The following is a 21,425-nucleotide window of genomic DNA, read 5'->3' as shown; positions in this document are numbered from 1 at the left end:
GTGCATCGGCCAAGACGGGAGGGGGAGAGCCCAGGAGAAAGGAGAGGAGAAAGGTGAGAAGAGGGGTGGGGGAGAGGAGGCGACATCATTTTTGGAAGCCACGCCCCGTCCTTTGCAGACTGGGGGGCGTGTTTTTCAAGGAGAGAAAGAATGGAAAAAAACACGCCCCTCAATCTGAAACGGACGGGGCTTAGCTACCAAAAATGACGTCACAGAACCCTCTTCTCCAATGGCTGGCCGCCGTTTAGACAGCCAGCCAATGGAGAAGAGGGGCGGGTTCAAGCCTCGCTACTCTGAGACATAAGATCTCGCCAGCGAGACTGCACATGCGCAGCCTATGCTAGCCGAGACCTAAAAAAGGGTCGGGCAAGTGGGGGGTAGAAAGGGGGAGATGGAAGCCTCTGCACCCCGCAAGCATAGGAAGTAGAGCTGAGAGGAGTATGGACAGAGAGGAGGGGCTGGGGAGCGAAAGGGTACAATGAGGTGCGAGGATGGAGGGAGCTAGAGATTGGGAGGAAGGATGCAGAGGGAGGCAGGGCTGGCAGAGTGTAGCCAAAAGGAGTGAGGAGCAGAGTGGGGGCCAAGACATACGTGAAAGTTTGGCGGTGTGGGTACACACGCATCTATGCATCTACCAGGGGTGTGCCTGGAAGTATGTATTCATGCGTCCACCTTGTATGAATGGATGGATGAGGGCGAAGGTTGAATATGTGCTGTGAGTACCTTGAGGGGTGAGCATGCGGCTGGTGTCCTTGTGCAGCTGTGTGAGTAAACCCTAAAAGTGCTTTGGCAGTTTATGGGCGAGTGTGCGCCTTTGTACGCGTGTATTCTGACATTCTGAAGGTGCTGTGTGCATTATCGTGCATTGAAAGTGCCAGCGGTGTGCTCCTTCAAGCGTTGTGCGTGCGCCTCTGAATGGTGTGTGCACACCTTGAAAGTGTCTTTGTGCTCACTGAACTGCTGTATGTGTGTTTAAGTGCGCGGCCACAAGCTTTGGGCAGAAGATGTGTGTGCTCGTCTAGAAATGTGGCCATTACTCACAATTGAGAACAGAAAGGAAGGAGAAATAAACAGCAAACAGCAGTTTAACTGACGAGCAGAGGGAGACAGGGATTCGTCATGTTTTACGACTTCCTAAGTGTGTCTTAAATTAATTGCAATTTTACTACACTTGCCCTGTCAATGAATAGATTAAAAATACATTTATGTGTGATTAAATATGTAGCGTGCTCAGAGTGTAACCAAATGCCTCAAATGGCGACTTGCTTTTCTTAAATGTTTAACATTTTGCCTCACTTTTGGTTACAAGTGGTTATTTTCATAAATCCTGAAAAGGACTTCCACCACCCTTCCACCACCGGTGAAAGTGTGATTTCATGCACAGGGATTTGGAAAAGAACTTGAAAAGGTAACCAGCTTTCTAAAATTACAGCAGAATACCTTTCCTGTCCCTAAGTAGAAAATAGTTATGCTGATGTTATCGCCCAGAAGCCAGGGTGTAGTGATTGTGAGCTTTATTAAACTAACTCTGTAATGTAGCAGACCGAGTCTTATCGAAGCAAACATTTCCTTATCACAAAGCAGACATTTTCCTACGTACAAAAATGGCATTATTAGTGAACACAACAAAACCCTTTAACCATTCCTAACGTGCCCTTTCGAAGAAACCAAAGCAGTCTTCCAGGACAAACCTGTAGAAGGTAGCTACCCAAGATCCCGTTTATAGATAGTTTATAATTTACCCCAAGAAGCATCAATTTGACACTTCTGACAGCGGAGAAGTTAGCAAAACGTGGCGCCGCGGCCAGGGCGACTGACGCTGGAATCTGGGGACCACGGTTCGATCCCCGGCTCCGGCGGCAGGTCAGCCCAGCACCATGTGACTCTGGGCAATAGCTCATTTAATCTTCCCGACGGCCCCCCAGCGCCTAGAGACCCTTACGGGTGATTGTGCGCTTTACAAATGTGGACTTTACTTTACTTACTGTGTTGGGTGCCCGGACCTGCAGGCAAGCCATCATCGTGGCCTTGAACTCAGAAAACACAGTTCTAAATATAAGGCTAGCCAATTTTATTCACCAAGCATATCGTAATTTTAACCAAATGAGTCCCCACTGAGCCTTGCCCTGATCCCTTTAACCACTTAATATACCTTACAACATCTATTAACTTCTAAGGAAGCAAAAACAAAATGATTATAAACTGTATTGTAAGAGTATTGGGTTGTTTTTATACGTAAGATACCACTGGTTGCGCTCATTTTATAATGTTATTGAAGATCATAATGTGAATTTTGTATTCTTCTTTTAAAAATATCTGTGTTATATCTAAATAAACACATTTGATTTGATTTGAATTACTGTGCCTCAAATCTGAGCGCCGGTCCTACTGGTACCAGTACTGCCGCCTACTGTCCACAAAGGAAACTGTAAACACACCCATGGGGAGAAAACCTGGCAAGGAACAGCAACGTGTCATTGTTTACTGGACAGCACCACCAAACCGCAGTCCTCCATCCAAACCAAACAGTTCTCAAGCCCAAAACTGGGCACAAAAAAGTAGCAACGATGTGCCCTGGATGCAGAAAGCCCTCTTGATGAATCATGGCTAATAATACTTTTCACACACAACCTAGATGCTATTAATAGAATGGCCAATTCAGCCTTTCACGAATCCACAATTATCCATTTTGAAAATGAAGCAGTGTGTAAAAGTATGTTAATATGTGCACATTCCTGTGGTTAACAGGTACCATCAATAAGGGGGAATGGGGCTGCTAAACTGGAGGGGGGACTATATTCATGCATTCTCATAGTTAGCAAATGCACCTGTTTTCGAAAATGCGCATAGTATGTCAATTGTGGGAATGTGAACGCTAACCGTTGTGGTTTTTATTGTGCTGTAGGAGGAATTTTCAATTTTATTTACTAATTGCTTTCCAGCTCGAAAGCAGGGCTTGCTCCAAAAAGCAGGACTCTGAAACAGAAGGGGCAGGGAGGGTGGGCTGGTGGCAAAGGGAGGCGGGCCAGAGCCGAGGGAAAGAAAGGCATGCATTTCAAAGTTTCTCCAGCAATTTGAGGAGCAAAGAAAAGCAGGCCTGATGTGAAATCATAGAAAGGTCAAAGGTGAGGGTGCCGTCTCGAGAGAATGTGGTGAATCAGGACGGTTTATCGTACGATGATTTTCTTTTGAAACCGGGAGGCAGCGGCTGGGACAAATCTGCAGATGTGCTTGACGGGTTTTAGACAACAAGCTCTCGGCATTGCTGTGGCGGGGCGGGGGAGCACATTCCTTTGAAGTCCGATGCGGGGGGACGGGGGAGCGGATTCCTTTGAAGTCTGATGGGGGTGCGGGGGAGCGGATTCCTTTGAAGTGTGATGCCCAGGCTCAGACAAATGGTGTTGTGCGATGTGGCTGGCGATGTGCACGCGCCTGGCTCACATGAACTGTACCCGATCCGCAGTTTGGGGAGACTTTTGAAAGCCTTACTATAATCTTGACAAACAAGCATTGCTAAAGCAATGCTGTAGTCGAGACCTAAAAAGCTACAATCTGCACTATGGCGTCCATCTTGAATTAGTTTTAAACAGCCAGCCCTGTTTAGCTTTCATCTATTTTGTTTGAGTGACAAACTTTATCCGTTCATTTCCACTGAAAACCTGGACCAGATGGTCCGAAAGTTAAATCCCATAAGTCTTCCCAAGTAGAAAGCTGGTGAATGTTTACAGGTCATCCAAAAACGGAATCAAATTCAAATACTGCTGCTTTTCATCTGCCTCACATACCTTACTTGTCTTGCAGGAACATAGCCAAGATCGTTAGGCCCTTGTTACCAGCTGGGGCATCTAAGATATGTGTCTCCTCATCCAGGACTGCTCTGGTTTCTTTGACCTTTTGTGGTTTGTGCTGACAAAGTGAAAAACTCTTTCCAGATCAAATCAATCAAACACACTATGAGTGGAGAACTGAGCTAAATGTTCTGTGGAACTTTATTGCCTTCTCTTTCGCAGACACTGAGCAGACAGTGTCCGGTCAAAGCCCACTATGGTTCTTTTCACAATAATACTTTGAGACAGTTTACTGGATGAGTACAATCAATAAGTAGGTCTCATTCAGGCATGTTCAGCCTAGACCTGCTGTAATCGGTAATTGTAGGTACATCCTCAAACTTGGAGTGACAAGAGGCATGGAGAATGGAACAGAGAAAACTTTTTTAAACACGATTAACACCATTACAAATCTGTTATTTACTACCACTCCCAATAGGAAGATGGAACAAAGGAATGCCTGAAAAAAGTAATTAAGGATGGCAGGTAAAAAAAAAGCAGACTGGATACATGGAAGGTTACAAATGCTCACCGTGCATTAGTTTACTACATATTTTACACAGCAAATGTAGGTTCAATTATTCCTGTGATCCAATACTGGAAAATGACTTCCAGCACCTTCTTGGATTTAAGGGCACCCCGTCCGAGGCCAACTCTTCATGGAGCTTGCTATAGAGTTAGAGTTTTTGTTTTCATTCTGCACAGGGTCTGAGTGGTAAATAGCTTCAGCAGAGGTATTTGATGACCCACTATAATGTCAAAGTGAGGTTGAATGATTCAGAATTCACACCATCTATCCATACAATTCCCCTCATTGTAAGGTCATCAGGGTACTACTGAAGGCCACATGCCAAAGTCAGCTGCAAAAGCTAAATCCAAATAGACTATATTTGAACAATCCAGGAAGAGCTCTGTCCTCTTGTGTAACTACACAAAGTGCCCTCTTGTTCAGTCCATGTGAAGATGGCAAACACCATCTCTTGAGAAGTCCTAAATTATACTAAAGGCATTGAGATTCACAAATTACATATTTTCAGCTCAATGTTTTCTACCCCTCGCTGTGGCTGTTATAGCATCTCTTTGAAGGTGAAGTTGTAGGGAGCATAATGAAAAGAGACAGGCATACTCTGTACATTGGAAGTGAAGTTGGCCTCAGGTAAGCAGCATTTCATATTTCATAGATCGCTGCCTGAAATATACCAGTGTAGTGTAGTTCCTATATTCCCAATAGGCTCTGCGCATTGGAATAATATATTCAGCAGTGTAGACGTAGGACTGAGGTTATCTAGGTCTCTACTGACTATATTAGACTGAAGGTTTGCCAGCTAGCTCAGAGGTCACTAGAAACTTTCTCGAATAAACGAGGAGGAGTTTAACCTCCCTGGATAGACAAGAAGGGATTAGCTTCTGACAACCATAAAACATGACAACTTTGCTCTCCCTGAATAAGAGTATATCTCTAGAGTCCTGTGAAAACAAAAGACAGCTATTTCACTTAGTCAAATGTGCGTACTTAGTTTCACCAGAATGCAGAGAAAAGAGAGACGGGCGTTTTCAATAAAAGGTGTTATTTATTGAGCAGTCTTCTTCATCATACAAGAGAAATTAATTGCCACGATTGTAATACTTATGGTAAAGTAAAGTGCGTACAGTAAAAGGAGGATTATAAAATAATACTGTAAAAGCATTGATATGGTTTCTTAGCCATATGATACTTTAAAATAGATACATACATATATACATTGACTAATCGTACTCAACTGGTGCTTCTAACTACGCCTACCCCGGTGTACCTGACCTAAGCCTAATACGTGGGAGGGAGTAAGTAAGTAGCAGTTTAAGTTAAGTTTGTTTTGCCAAGAATCTGACTCAAGAATTCTCTGTAAGGGTTTAGTCAGTTCCGTACCTGGGTAATAGAAAGCAGGAGGTCTGGTATCTCTCTCTCAGGACTCGATATCACAGCAACCCGCAAGGGTAGGCTGGAAACGCCGGAGCTGGATTTCTCGGCAGGAGAAAAGACAGCGTCTTTCTCAGCGCGTCAGGGAGGTGGGGCAGCGTCCGTGGGCTCTCGCATCAGCTGGGCTTTCGGAAGTAGATAGCTGCTCTGCTCCAGAATTACCACCGTGTGTTTGCTTAAGGCAATGTTGGTATATTTATACCTGAAAGGTGCCTGGGTTTGACGTAAGGTTGGACATAAGACGTCAATAAAGATGTCACTAAGAACTGGCCGTTCTTACAGTGCTTTACTGGAGTTCTAGGACGAAATCAAAACAAAGGCAAGGGGGATTTCCCAGGTTGCTAGAGGCTTGGTTTTGTTTAGAGAACTCGGTGTGCTTACTAGGGGGCCGGAGAAGTAGCCTTGCTTAATGTGACCGCATGTGCTACGACTGAATTATGGATATGATTATTATGCCGTTGTATGGATATTATTGATTATAGCCGGACAAGGGCATAAAATAGGAATATCGATTCGGGTTTCCTAGATAACACACTACACCAGTACTGGCTAATCAGCTGGTATTAAAGTCTAATCAGTGAGTTAGATTTATGTTATATATTCCATTATTAAGGACAGATTCAAACACAGAGAGGCTGGCACTTATGAGCACCATAAAGCTGCATGGTGGGGTATGGGAAGGCTGCTAGAAGAGAAACATATTTCTTTCACAGCCTCATACTAGTCCAGGTGCAACCACAAAGGAAGGCTTGGGCTTTTAATTTCCTCTTACACTGGTCACTGAGAAAGAGAGAAACAAATGTTTTAATGTAGAACACGTGTTTAAGGGTGGTCAAGCAAGCCTGAGACACAACAAATATCTTAAGAGGCAGAAATCAAATCCTAAGGCAAATGGGTTTTCTATAATTAACATAATGATACTGGAATAAAGGTAGAGTTAGAGATGTGACAGTCATTAAAATACCCAAAGAGAATACACACCATACAGAAGTCTACATTTTTATGTGGTCAAGTACTTGCCTACCTGGAGGTTGTGATGGCAGACAGAGGATGGGAATGTGCATAGAGGTAAGAATGACGTGAGAAGTAACATTAAAAAATGTTGCTTCGCAGAAAGTGTAAAGAATGCTTAGAGCATTACATGTATTGTCTCTAATGTGACACAAGTATGCAACTATCTCTGCTGTGCTGCAATGTATTTTTTTTTGTTTAATAAAGTTTTATTGAAGATTTTGCAAATAAAACAGAGTACATGCCATGAAATGAAAACAATATAAACATGAATAGGGAAATACAATCAGGCATAATAGTATACGATTAAATATATCAAAAGGGATAGGCAGGGGGTGGTGCAGGAGAAAAGAGAGGGAGAGAAAGGAAGAAAGAAAGGAAAGAAAGAAGAAGAAGGAGAAAAAAGGAAGAGGAGAGAAGAGAAGAGAAAGAAAGCAGATAAGACTCAGGTAGGTAGAATAGTAGAGGAAAGATAGGAAGTAAAGGGGAGCCATAACAGATCGGATTTTATTTTTTGTGTAATGGAGGAAAAAGAGACAGTAGCAATCCTATGTTCATCACAAATAAAGTTCCACCACATGGATAATGATAATTTGGAATTATCTTTCCATGACGATAGAATGACCTTGAAAGCTAGAGCGATAAAAAGGTCAAACAGTCTAGATTCAGATGAGGCTATATCAATATCAGGCGATAAAGATCCTAGAAAAACATGTAGAAATGATATAGCAGTACTAAACTTAAAAATTGACATGCAAACCTTCCAAACTGAATTCCAAAAGGAAGAAACAGCAGCACATTCATATAATAAATGAATTAATGTTCCTGTTGCATTAGAAGAAGACCAACGTAGGGGAGAGGAATTAGGAGAAAATTTGCAAATGCTAACAGGAGTAATAATCGCTCTATGATAGACAAAATATAAAGATTGAGTTATACGTGCAGCTGCAGAAACTTTAAATAACCAAAGTTTTTCCCACATAGTAATAGGAAAAGAAACAGATAAATCATTTTCCCAAGTAACTTCAGTATTAGATTTGGAACGAATTTGAGCATTAGATAACAACATGGTATAAACAAGAGCAGCCTTAGGTCTGTGGGTAGAGAATAAAGGATATAAAGGGGTCGAAGGAGTTATGGAGGGAAAGTCAGTTGGAAGTGTAAAAGTAGCTAAGTAGGATTGGATAGCTGTAGCAATAATAGTTTATTCACCAAAAAGAGCGTCAGGTATGTGGTAACGGAGTTGCAAGTCTTGGAAGGGAATAATAGTGAAGTTATGGAGGAATTGGTAAACAAAAGATACATCCTTCTCCTTCCAGTATTTGTAGTAAAAAGATTTACCCTTATATTTGAGAAATTTATTATACCAAATAATGGAAGATAAAAAACAATTCAAGGGGTTTACATCTTTAGAGAAGGTATTGGAGAGGAGAGTTTGTGAATATTTCAAAATGGGGTAGTGGGAAAAAAAGGAACAGTTGGACATAAAAGCAACATGTTTGAAAGGGAAATCCTTCAAAAGTGAACATTCAAAAAGAACCCATTTGGGGATCGGTATATTTAGAAAGTCATAAGCTAACAAAAACGATTGTTTAAGCAGAAAAGCTGAATGGTGGGCTTTAAAATGAGGGCATCGAACACCACCTTCAGTTTTAGGACGAGTAAGTTTAAGCAAAGCAATGCGGGGGTGTTTATTATTCCAAAGGAATTTTTTACAAATAGAGTTTATTCGGGAAAAATACACATTGGGAATTTTGAAGGGAAGCATAGAAACTGTATACAACACATGGGGAGTAATCATCATTTTAATAGTGTCCAGCCTACCCCACCAGGAAAGAAAAAGTGGGGACCACAGGAGGAGAAGGGCTTGTATTTTCTGAATCAAATTATTAAAAGTAAATTTAAGTTTATCAGCTAAGGTTGAGGAAAACCAAATGCCCAAATATTTAATTTTGGAGGGGCACCAGGTAAATTCTGTATCACTGAACATAAATTGGGAGCAAATAGAGTTTAAGGGTAGAACTTCAGTTTTAGATAAATTGAGTTTATAGCCAGAGATAGAGGAGTAGAGCTGGACTTCATTCATAAAATATGGCAACGAATCAATAGGATTGGACATGTAAACTAAGATATCATCCGCATACGCAGAAATTTTTATATCAACAGAGGAAGACTTAAAGCCGGTAATCAGGTGATTATTGCGGATGCGTTCCAGGAAAGGTTCAAGGCATAGGATAAATAATAAGGGAGAGAGGGGGCAACCCTGCCTTGTACCACGGGATAAAGAAAAGTATTTGGAAAACTGATTATTGACAAAAATACTAGCAGGGGGGCAGGAATATAATAATTTAACATAGGAAATAGAAGAGGGTCCAAAACCAAACCATTGGAGGGTCTGAAACATAAATTGCCAATTAATGCGATCGAACGCTTTTTCTGCATCCAGAGAAAGAGCAGCAAGGGGGTCTTTAAATTTCTTACTAAGGGAAATAATGTTAGCAAACATACGGGCATTATCCGATGCTAGCCGACCCTTTACAAAGCCAACCTGATCCATTTTAATCAAAAGGGGAATAATGTGGTCAAGGCGGGAAGCAAGAATCTTAGCAAAAATGTTGCAATCATACTTGATTAGGGAAATGGGACGGAAATGTTTACAATGAGAGTGATCCTTATCAGGTTTGGGGATAATAATGATTAACGCGTCCATGAAGGACCCTGAAGCTTTGGCTTCAGCAATAAAAGAATTGAAGAGTTGCAAAAGTTTAGGGGCAACAATCGAAGAAAAATTAGAATAAAATTCGACAGGCAGGCCATCAGGACCAGGAGCTTTAGATCTTTTCAAAGCATGGATGGCAGTGATGACTTCTTGTAGGGTAATGTCTTTCTCTAACGTAGCAAATTCATCAGGTAGGTTTGGAGGGGAAGGAAGACCAGAAAAAAAGGAATCTAGGTTCTGGGTAGAGGGGAAAGTGTCATCTGTGTAAAGGGACCGATAATAGTTATGGAAGACATCCGCAATATCCTCATCAGAAGACACTAATTTGTTGGTGGATTCATTAAGAATGGGTCCAATGGTCTTACGTTCAGATTTGATTTTCAAATAATTAGCCAACATTTTGCCAGCCTTGTTTTGCCCCCCGTGGTATTTAGATTTGATTTTAAGCAAAATGTTACAAGCGTCAATAGTCGGCAATTTATTAAGTTCCGTTTTTGCAGCAATTAGGGCATGAAGGGCAGTAGGAGCTTTAGAAGTAAAATAAGTGTGTTCTAGTTGTTTAATAGTTTGCAATTGAACTTCATATTTGGCTTTAGCAACTTTTTTCTTCTTTGAAACAAAAGATATGACAAAGGCACGCAAAGCAGCATTAAAAGCATCCCATGTGTTAGGAATAGATGTATCTGAGGGATCATTAAAAGCAAAAAATTCAGTAAGGAAGGTGGTGACATTTTTAATAAAAAGGGGGTTATTTTTATTTTTTTTTTGGTTAAAAACTTTTATTGAGCAATCATATAAAAAGTACAAGGATGGGCCTACAACCACACGGGCTGGCCGCTAAGTCACATAGCACGACACATGAAGTAAACAATCATGTCCGAGGCCAGGCCGAATCATAGAATGACATTGCTCCAGACATAGGACAGGATACAACAATTTTCTATATTAAACATGAAAATAACAAACACAAAAACAAGGCGAGTGCAGCAATCAAGTTAGCCCGGATGGCAGAGGGGAAGGTCACTAAGCAGGAGAACAAAGGTAAATCAATGAGACTCGGTAAGGCCGTGGGGGGGGGAAGCAGCGAGGACAGGAAAATCCTAGAACAGAATGAAAAATTTCGGGAACGTCAGCCTAAGGAGACAGGGTAACATCGGAGGTGGCAACCAAGGGAGGGGTACAAATTTCTCCACGATATGCATTCCATTGACCCCAGATTTTCGTCCACGCCCCGGGTCTGCCCCTAGCTACATAGACTGTCTTCTCTCGGAACATGGACCAGTCCATGTTATCCTCCCACACCGAAATGTCAGGAGGTCGGGACGCGCCCCAGAGTTGCGCAATGTCACGCTTCGCGACCATGTAACCCAAGGCCGCCCATCTAGTCTGGGCCACAGAGTAATCGGAGGGTTCCCACACGTTCAGCAGGCATCGTCGGGCCTCAGGCTGCAGGGCAACACCAGTCACAACAGTCATTACCGCAAGCACATCCACCCAGTAGGCTGCCACCACAGGACACTCCCAAAGTATATGCATAAAGGTAGCGCTCATCCCACAGCCACGCTTACACAAACCATCCGGGGAAAAACCCATTACAACCAGACGCGGACCAGTCACATACACCCGGTGGAGAATCTTAAGTTGCACCAAACGAAGTCGGGCGGGAATGGCGACCTCTTTCGGAGAGGAGAGCGTCGACTGCCAATCCTCGTCATCTAATTCCAATCCGTCACCGACCCACATCTCCCTGAGTCGGACCAACAAATCAGCGCGATTATGAATCAATTTCTTGTAGATGAGGGAGATAGTGCTGTCGGGCAAGTGTCCATCTAGTATACGATCTTCAAGGGGGGAGGACTCGGGCAGGGCCACATCAGGAGTCAGAACCGAGGCCAGGGCATGCCGGACCTGCAGATACCGGAAAAACTCTCTATCACTCAAGTCGTATTCCGCCTTAAGGGCCTGGAAGGACTTCACGCGACCATTCACACAAACATCACCCACCTTACAAATCCCAATCACATCCCAGCGTTCAAAGCCCTTAGTGGACCAGAGACACCCCAAACGTTCAGAAGCATAAAGCGGAGTCGCCAGCGTCAGTCGATTCTCCCATCCCAAACTCACATTCGCGGCGCGCCACACGTTGACTGCAGCCCTGGACGGGCCCGCAAGATGGCGCCCGGCCGATCTAGAATATAGCGCTCTATTAAAGTCCCCTCCCGGCAACTGGAACCTATCCATCTCAAAGGCCGGATCGCGACCCGGCGAATACATCGCGTGGTTAATAGCAAATAGCTGGGCAGCCCAGTAATACCTCTTGATGTCGGGGAGCGCCATGCCCCCGTCGTACCAAGGGATGGTAAGTTTCGCAAGGGCTATACGTGGACGCCCGTCCCAAATCAGTTGTCTTTGCAGACTCTCGATCTCTCTGAAATAGGAAGCGGGAATGTCGTCATAAGAATTTTGAAGTGCGTAGAGGAACCGCGGCAAGGACATCATTTTAAAAAGAGCTGCCCTACCCAGAGGGGATAGGGGTAGCTTACGCCAACGGGCCACATCCAGTCGCAATCTAAGAAGCGGGGGGAGGAGGTTACGCTCAAACCGGAGGGAGGGGTCCAGGGTAATAAAAATCCCCAAATACTTGAAGCCAGACTGGACCACCTGGATAGGAAATCTGGCCGGCAAAGGGGGCAAAACACCCGAAAGAACATACACACAGGACTTAGCCCAATTAATAACAAGGCCTGAGTTAGCACCGAACGAAGTAAGAACGTCAAATAAGACATTCAAAGATTTACGCGGGGATGTAAGATATAGAAGAATGTCGTCCGCGTAAAGAGAGACGCGGTCTTCAAAGTCCGGTGACCAACGGATCCCTTTGAGTGAAGGTTCCCATCGAAGCCATGCAGCTAACGGTTCCAAGGCCAGCGCGAAAAGCAATGGAGACAAGGGGCAACCCTGACGGGTCCCCCTACCAAGGCAGAAGGGGACAGAAACTCTACCGTTCACCACTACTTGCGCTAAGGGTTCAACATACAACAACTTCACCCATCCAATAAATTCAGGTCCAAAACCAAATTTTTCGAGAGCCGCCCAAAGATAGGGCCACTCAACAGTATCAAAAGCCATCGAGGCGTCTAACGAGGCCAAAATGGCCGGCTCCGTCAGAAGCCCCGCCCTCGTAACAGCACCGTGGAGACGACGTAGGTTAAGAGCCGTGTTGCGATGTGGGATAAATCCGGACTGATCCGGATGAATCAAGCCACTAATGACCGTCAGTAGGCGGGTCGCCAGGAGCTTAGCCAGGACCTTAGGCTCAACATTTAACAGGGAAATGGGCCTATAAGACGAACAAAGGTCCCGCGGTTTCCCGTCCTTGGGAATTACGACTATTGTAGCCAGATGCTGGTCATACGGGAGAATACCCCGTTCCCGGGACTCCAAAAACATGGCACGAAGATAGGGCGCTACCCTGTCAGGGCGTAGCTTGTACAGCTCAATTGGTAACCCATTCGGGCCCAAGGCCTTGCCCGAACGGAGCGAACGAATGGCAGTCGCTATTTCATCCGTAGTAAAAGGGGACTCTAACGAGACACGGTCTAGATCGGAAACACTGGGTAAAGCTATATCGCGTAACAAAAGGCGAGAGTCAGCCATATCCCGTCCAGATACAGGGGTATAAACCACACGAAAATACTCCGCAAAACATTCAACTATTCCAACCGGGTCTGTCACTTCGACACCGTTCGACGACTGAATCACAGGCACCACACGATTCGCTCTCTCTTTCTTATCCAACCATGCCAACAATTTACCCGCTTTGTCCCCCACATCATACAGACGACCCTGCTGTTCCCGGAACATCAGTCTAGCCGCATCCGTGACCAAGGACTTATAAGCAAATTGTTTCAGACCCAGGGCGTGGAGTTTATCAGAGGTGACCTCCGACTCTAAGTCGGCCTCCCTCTCCGCAATCTCTATCTCAAGGTCCACCACCTCCCGATTCCTAGCCTTCTTGGATTCAGCAATAAGGGAAAGGGCCTGCCCACGAATCACTCTCTTAAAGGCCTCCCACAGGGATACCGCCGAGGAAACGGACCCCTCGTTGTCCAAAAAATAGGCATCTAAAGACTTAGTCAAAAGGTTGCGGGTCTCAGGGGAGACAATATACCAGGGGTTAATAGGAGCCACTCGGCCCGCCGCTTCCACCCCAAACTCAAAACAAAGCCAGAGCGGAGAATGATCGGAGATGCCCCGGGGGAGGTGTCTGATCTCACGCACCGCCGGCGTCTGCGCCGCGGGCATCAGGAAATAATCCAGTCTAGACAAACTCCCATGGGCCCCCGAATGGAAGGTGTATTGAAGCTGGGTAGGATGCAGAAGCCTCCAGCAATCCACCAAACCAAACGTGTCCAAAAACCCACCCAGCCACTGTTGGGCTGAAGGAGTATCCCTAGGGGGGTAGCGATCTTGTAGACCGGAGATCACAGAATTAAAATCGCCTGCAAGAAAGAGAGTACTATCAGGGAGGTTCAACAACACACGGCCCAAATCGGAAAAGGTAGAAGTCTGTAGGCCGGGGGGCACATAAACAGTAAACAAGGAGAGGGTACGACCCTCATAGCGACCCACGAGGACAGCATAACGCCCCCGATCATCAAGGATCACATCATCAATAGCTAGGGGGAGGGAAGCCCGAACAAGGATACCCACCCCCCTGGAACCCGTGGTAAACCCCGAATGCGCGGCAAGGCGATACCCCCTGTGGTATATAAATAAATAATACCGGATCTATTTTTGAATGAATGAATGAATAACAGATAGCTCAATAAATAAGAGTCAAAATTCGAGGTAGTAGGAGTTTTGCAGGTTTATTACAGCATAAGGACAGGAACAGGACAACCTGCACGGAATCGGATGGCAAGCCTGGCAGCGCTGCCGTGGTCAGGGTCTAGAATGGCTCACCAACAGGATCGGGACTGGGAATACTTTTTAATAACAATACATGAGCATATATACATAACGCCAACACATAGTATTACATTGCAATGGGCGTAGCAGTGGGTGGAGCAAGAGGCATGACGCGAAACAGTCGCGAAAGATAAGGGCTTAAGAGGGTGTAACTGGGTGTGCACATAGACATGTGATGCAAATGTAACAGAATATGTCATGAATGGGCGGAAACATTGGAGGGGGCTACCTAAGGAGCCGGGACCTCTAACCTAGTGGTGCGCGCAAACTGGCAATGACGTATCACTAGGAGAAGCTGGGGGCTATGAACTCTGTGCTAGGAGCAGAGACTAAAGTCTGGAGGGTCGGAGCGACATGTACCTAAACAGTATCTAGTATCTGATGTTTAGAGAACATGTTAATATAAACTAGAAGTTAGGAGGGGGAAAGGCTAACTTGATTCTAAGACTGGACCATGCATTATTCTACATGTAGTGCGTGATGAAGAATATTAAATGACCATTAAATGCAGTATTTCTCTAACGTGGAGACGTGAAGGCTAGACAATGACGGAAACTATTGATGTAGTTCAGTAGCTTAGGAATGCAGAGAAGGAGGACTGAACTGATAACTGGAATCATAACATATTCTTGGCAGACTCAGAGACTGAGCCAGGCTGGGCCGGGCACTGCGAGGCAGGGAGTAAGTGAAGGGTCGAGGATACAGGTGGGGGCTGTATCGCTCCTCAGCGAGGCTTCAGGAGACAGGAGCTGAATCTGGTGTCCGGGCCCTTTTGAGGCCTAGAAACGGGGACTTTATAATGGAATAACGTGCACACTGAGAAACGTGGCAACGTAGCTTTACATAGGCCTGATATTCGTATTATTCACGAGGACTGGAAACTGGCATACTAGAGGTGGACACAACTGTAATTGCGTCATTAATCAGACATGGGGAATGCATATGCATATTTATCATGCACACATAACATATGATGGATGACACGTAGGGACATAGAACATGACAAAATTTACTTTTCCACATTCCCTCCTTGTCACTACGTTTCCATCAGGAAACATCAATATTCATGATACCATCTATCATTTCATACAGTACCATTTGTTCATCTCGAATTGTCTTGGAACGAGATTTAGAACGGGGCTTGGGACTAGGAATACAAGAGGTAGCACACATGCCGCAAATCGCAGGGCCACATTGTATACAGAGGCAGCAGCTGAATATGATCGCTACTGCGATACCTAGAAAGGACAAGACTTTCCATCCCCAGGCGGAAATTATATTCCAGAACCAACCGGACCATGTCCAGGTGCCTGGATCTTGGTGTAACAGATGGGCAATTTTATGAAGTCTGGTTATAGCTGAATAAACAGACGGCGCGTTATTTGGAATGAAAATGCAGCAACTGGATCCGATGAGTCTACAGGCCCCGCCCCTATCGGCCAGTATGACGTCAAGGACGAGACGATTCTGGAGCACAACAATTCTCATAAAGGATTGCTCTTCGGTTAAGTTACCTAGAGCGGAGGCAGTCTCATCTACTACAGCTTCAAGGGTTCTTGTTAACCTACGGATTAGCTTACTATTTACAACTGTACCTAAATAAGGGAAAACACCTTTATCAATATCAATGAATTGCTCTGCAGCAGTTTCAGTATAATCGACAATCGGGAGGTTTCTCTTGTGTCTAGTATGTACTAGGTAGGAATTCCTATGGTAGTCAGGTGGGGCTAGAAAAACAGGTGGCAGTAGGAAGGCAATGTAACAGGTTCCCTCCCAATCGAGGGGCAGACGAACATATGCAGTTTGACCACAAACAAAATAAGAATGACGTGAAGCTTTAAAAATAGATTTCCCACTGTCACTATACTTGACAATAGTAGTACAATCACTATGTCCTACATGTACAGAACCATAATTACGAACACATAATTCGCCTTTGACTGGTAATACTGAAATAGCAGGTGAGTCTGGAGTAGTATCAGACTGAACATTCAGGACCATAAAATTCGACGAATAGTTACCTAAATTGTACACTTCATTTTCTAGATCTAAACCTGTTCTGTGGGGGAGACCATGCTTGTCTGGGAAACATGTACTGTTAAGAAAAGACATATCTGTTGAGGATGATGTTAACGTGGACCATGCTCCACACGAACCATTATGGGAAAAAGGATAAGGAAAGAGTGGCAGAACTCCCTTTGACGTCTGGAAAGGGGGGAGTCGACCACACACCCAACAATTAGTGGCATTGCTGGTCTGGTGTGAGTAATGTAACATGCGGATAAATGAGTTATTACGCATAGCGAGGCGGTAGGACAGTTCATGAGGGGGCAGATCACTAAACGTGTGCTCTGCTGTAGCATTAGCAGACTTATTTACATGAGGAACTGGGAAACATAGGTAAAATGCATAACTGGTGCAGGAAATCATAATGCTGAGGAATAATATGAAACATAGAAAAACGATACATCGGATTGAGTTTTGACTAACTCTCTCACTATGGGGGTCTATTTTATACATGTCAGAAACAGTCTAACCGTTTCACCTAGGGGAGGACTTAGACAATCAAACTGGCTGACTTATTTTACTAGACCGTAGCTTTTGCTTATACTCCTGCTGCGGAGTTTTCTCTAACAGGGGAGGGGTTGTGTCAATGTCATTTGCGGGACAGTCCTTAGGAACAATGTTTTGACAAGTTTTTAAATCCTGGGAAATGTTCTTGGAGACCGGCTTTAATCCGTAGAATTTCTTGACGTGCGAAAGGTGTACCCAGCCGCGGCGTCCTTCCAATTTCACGGCTGTACGGGTGGTGAGGAGGACCTGTCGGGGCTCCTTCCAACGTGGCTCCAGCGGACTTGATCTGTCGAAGTTACGTACGAGGACCATTGAACCTGGAACGATTTCATGCGGGGCCACCTCGGTATTGTCTGGAAATGCGGCGGCAACCTGTGAACGACATGAGTTGAGGGCAGACATCAAGGAAGCTAGGTAATCTGTCAGCATATTACATGAAACATCAGTAATACTTCGGGGTCTAGGAGTACCCCACATGTTAGGGGGGCGGCCGAATACGACCTCATACGGGGACAGACCTGATCTGGAATGTGCGACCATGCGCATATAAAACAAAGCAACTGGCAGAGCTACTAGCCAGTCCACACCTTTCTCTTTACATATTTTGGCAATTCGGATTTTCAGAGTCTGATTATGTCTCTCGACCAGACCAGCTGCTTCAGGATGGCGTACACAATGAAACTTCCACTGGTACCCTAACAACAGGGAAACGTGCTTCATGAGTTCAGATGAGAATGGCTGACCGTTATCAGAATATACGACTCTAGGGAGTCCATATCGAGGGAAGAATTCACGAACCAACTGCTTGGCAGTGGTCGCGGCTGTGTAATCTGGGACTGGATATGCTTCTGTCCATCTGGACAAAGCGCATACAACTACAAGAACATACTTGAAACCTCGACATCGCTCCATCTGAATATAATCCATCTGGAGGACCTCAAAAGGGTGGTCAGGAGGCTGGAATCCCCCTTGTTCCACCGGGACACTTTTACCTGGATTAAACTGACAACATATCATACAGGTACGGACTTTCTGCTTGGCTGCAGCTCGTAAATGCTTGTTGAACCAAATGTTCTGGATACTGTCTAACATAGCTTTTTCTCCTAAATGTGCTGGACTATGTGCGGTATTGATAATGACTTGAACCATAGAGTCGGGGAGAAACCATGTGGTTCTTCCCTTCGTCACCCATCCTTGATCTGTCTGGACCCCTCCTTGTTCAGACCATTTCTTGATTTCATCGGGAGTAGCATGTAACTGGATATCTATGACATCCTGGGTGGGGTCCTTAACTGTCATACATGTAGTCGGATCTGGAGGTTGTATCTGTGTCGGAGTAACTTGAATGTCTGGAGTCTGTGCTGTAAGCTTGGCTGTGCGATCTGCTAGATCATTACCTTGGGAAATAATGTCAGTAACTTTCGTATGTGCTTTGCATTTCATGATAGCAATGGATGTCGGTAAATGTATTGCATCTAACAGAGCTTGAATAAGGAGACCATGCTGGATCTTGGTTCCATGAGAAGTCATGAAAACCTCTCTCCTGCCAGAGCACTCCAAAGTCGTGTACGACTCCAAATGCATAACGCGAATCTGTGTAAATATTAACTTTCTTTTCCTTGGCGTGTATACAGGCTTGTGTCAGAGCAACTAGCTCTGCTGCTTGAGTGGACAGAGTGTCAATGCGGTGTGTCTTAATAACCTCAGTGTCAGTAGTCACTGCATATGCGGCAACTAAATCTCCTGTACTAGTTCTCATACATGACCCATCCACATAAAGTGTCAGGTCGGGATCTAGTAACGGAATGTCTGTCAGGTCTTGTCTTGGCTTTGTCGTAATGTTGACTACTTCCACACAATTGTGTGCGGCAGAATTTGAACTAGCTGATGGCAACAGTGTAGCAGGGTTCAGGACGTTGCAGCGTCTGATTTCTATGTGTGGCTGAAACAGTGTCAATTCATAACCCGTTAAACGTGCAATTGTCAAGTGCTGAGTTTGTGTTCTATTTAAAAGAACTTCCACGGAGTGTGGAACTTGTACTGTCAGGGAGTGTCCTAAAACTATGGAATCACTTTGTCTGATAGCTAGTGCTGTGGCTGCAACTGACTTGAGGCACGCGGGCAAAGCCTGGGCGACTGGATCTAATGTGCTCGAAAAATAAGCACACGGCTTGTACTGTCCTGCTTGATCTTGTGTGAGAACAGATAATGCTGTACCTTCGCGTTCAGTTACGAAAAGTGTAAAAGGCTTACTGTAGTTCGGTGTAGCTAGAACAGGTGCTTGGCATAAGGCTTTCTTTAACTCGTTGAAACTAAGTGTATGTTCAGATGTCCAAGGGAGGACAGTCGATACGGCTGCCTCCTGTGTTGTTAACTGTATCAGTGGTTTGGCTAGAAATGCATACTGAGGAATCCATTGTCTGCAATAAGAAGTAAGGCCAATAAAGGCACGTACCTCCTTCTGGGTCCTGAGCTGAGGAAGACTCGCTATCAACTGGATGCGGTCTGGTGTCAACTGCCTACCCCTCTTGGACAGTAAGTGTCCTAAGTAAACCACTTGCTGGACACAGAATTGAAGCTTCGAAGGGGACACCTTGTGCCCCATCTCGGCTAGGAAATACAGAACCGTAAGGGATGCCCGCTCGCAATCACGTTCAGAACGGGCTGTGATCAATAGATCATCGACATACTGGAGCAGGGCAGTGTCAGTTGGCATGTGAATATTGTCTAGTTGTCTCTTAAGTGCTTGACTGTAAATACTAGGGCTTTCTGTGAAACCTTGAGGAGCTCGTGTAAACATATAGCTCCTTCCATTTAAACAAAATCCGAAAAGAAACTGGCTGTCTGGATGGATGGGGGACACTAAAAAATGCATTCTTAAGATCGATTACTGTAAAGAACATGGCTTCGGAATCAATGGCTGTCAATAGGGAAGAGATATCTGGGACAACTGGGTACTGAGGAATAATACATTTGTTAAGTTCTCATAAATCAATCACTAATCGATATACTGGGGGTGCATTTGGATCAGTACGTTTCATGACTGGAATGATCGGAGAGTTACATACATTGGAGTCAGTTTCTATAACTACTCCTTGAGCCATGAGCTCGTCTATAATTTTGGATAAGGCTGCTACAGCCTCAGGTGGCAATCTATATTGCCTGATTCGTGGTAACACTACACCTGGTTTGAGAGTCACACGATGGGGTGTGATTTGCATGTAACCTACATCAGTTGGACCTTGCGCCCATAAATGCTGTGGAACATTAGACAGTCTTGAATCAAAATCTCGTAATACATAGTGACCCTTAAAGTCACGTAGGAACAAACGTATTCCCTCTGGGGAACAACATATAACTGCACCTAACTCTTTCAATGTCTTAATGCCTAACAGATTTTCTGGACATGACTTAGTAAGTAACAGATCAGTAGTGCGGGACAATGGACCTACTTCTAGAGTGACTGGCTTTGAAATCTCATTTACGATAGGCTTTCCTGAAAATCCAAGGGAAACATTTCTAGAGCCTGAGAGCGGAGCCCCTGGAACTTCGGCGTGACTAATTGTGGTCCTACTTGCCCCTGTATCAATCAAAAACTTTCTGTCTTTCCCTAATACTTGACTGTGAACATAGGGACCCTCTTGATCTACAGGTATCTCGATGAGAGGCAAGCCTACCTCCCTCTCTAGGCTGTTTCATGAATACTGCTGATACTCTGGATACTCAGACTGTGCATACTGGTACATCTGCGATGTAACATGCTGTGTTGCAGCAATAGGCTGCGGTGTTGTAACTGTCTGTGGTGTATTCTGTGACTGAGGAGTCTGTGAAACTTGTTCTTGTCTAGGCGGACGTGGTCTTTCTTTAGTCTTACCAGTAGCTATGTTATGTTTCAGAACTGTACACTCGTTTATGAAATGACCTGGCTGTTTACAATAATTGCAGTTCCCTTTAACGGGTGCTGCAGGATGACTGGCTTGATTCGGACCCCTCTTCTGACTGTCGTGAGGAACAGATTGTGCAACTAGCACTTTCATTTTCGTGTCTTTCATACGTTTTCTTTCGTGTTCTTGTTCTTCTCTGATTCTATTCTGGTGATACTGGAGCATCTGGAGCATCTGGGACGGAGTATTAGCTTGCCAGGTACTTTCGACTTTCAGAACTCGGTTTTTAATTGGTGGACTTGAATTCTCGACTAATTTAGTAACGAAAAGGTGAGGGTACGACTCACTACTTGTCTTGAGACCACTGTTGATACTAAAGCACTTTTCAAACCTAGAATAAAAATCACTAATATCTTCATCTTGTTTCTGTTTACAGGCTGAGATTGCATCCCAGTCTTCCTTTTTCGTTGTTAATAATCTGG

This window comes from Lissotriton helveticus, chromosome 1_1, assembly GCF_964261635.1.
Source record: "Lissotriton helveticus chromosome 1_1, aLisHel1.1, whole genome shotgun sequence".
Taxonomy (NCBI): domain Eukaryota; kingdom Metazoa; phylum Chordata; class Amphibia; order Caudata; family Salamandridae; genus Lissotriton; species Lissotriton helveticus.
This window is presented reverse-complemented; position numbering follows the sequence as displayed.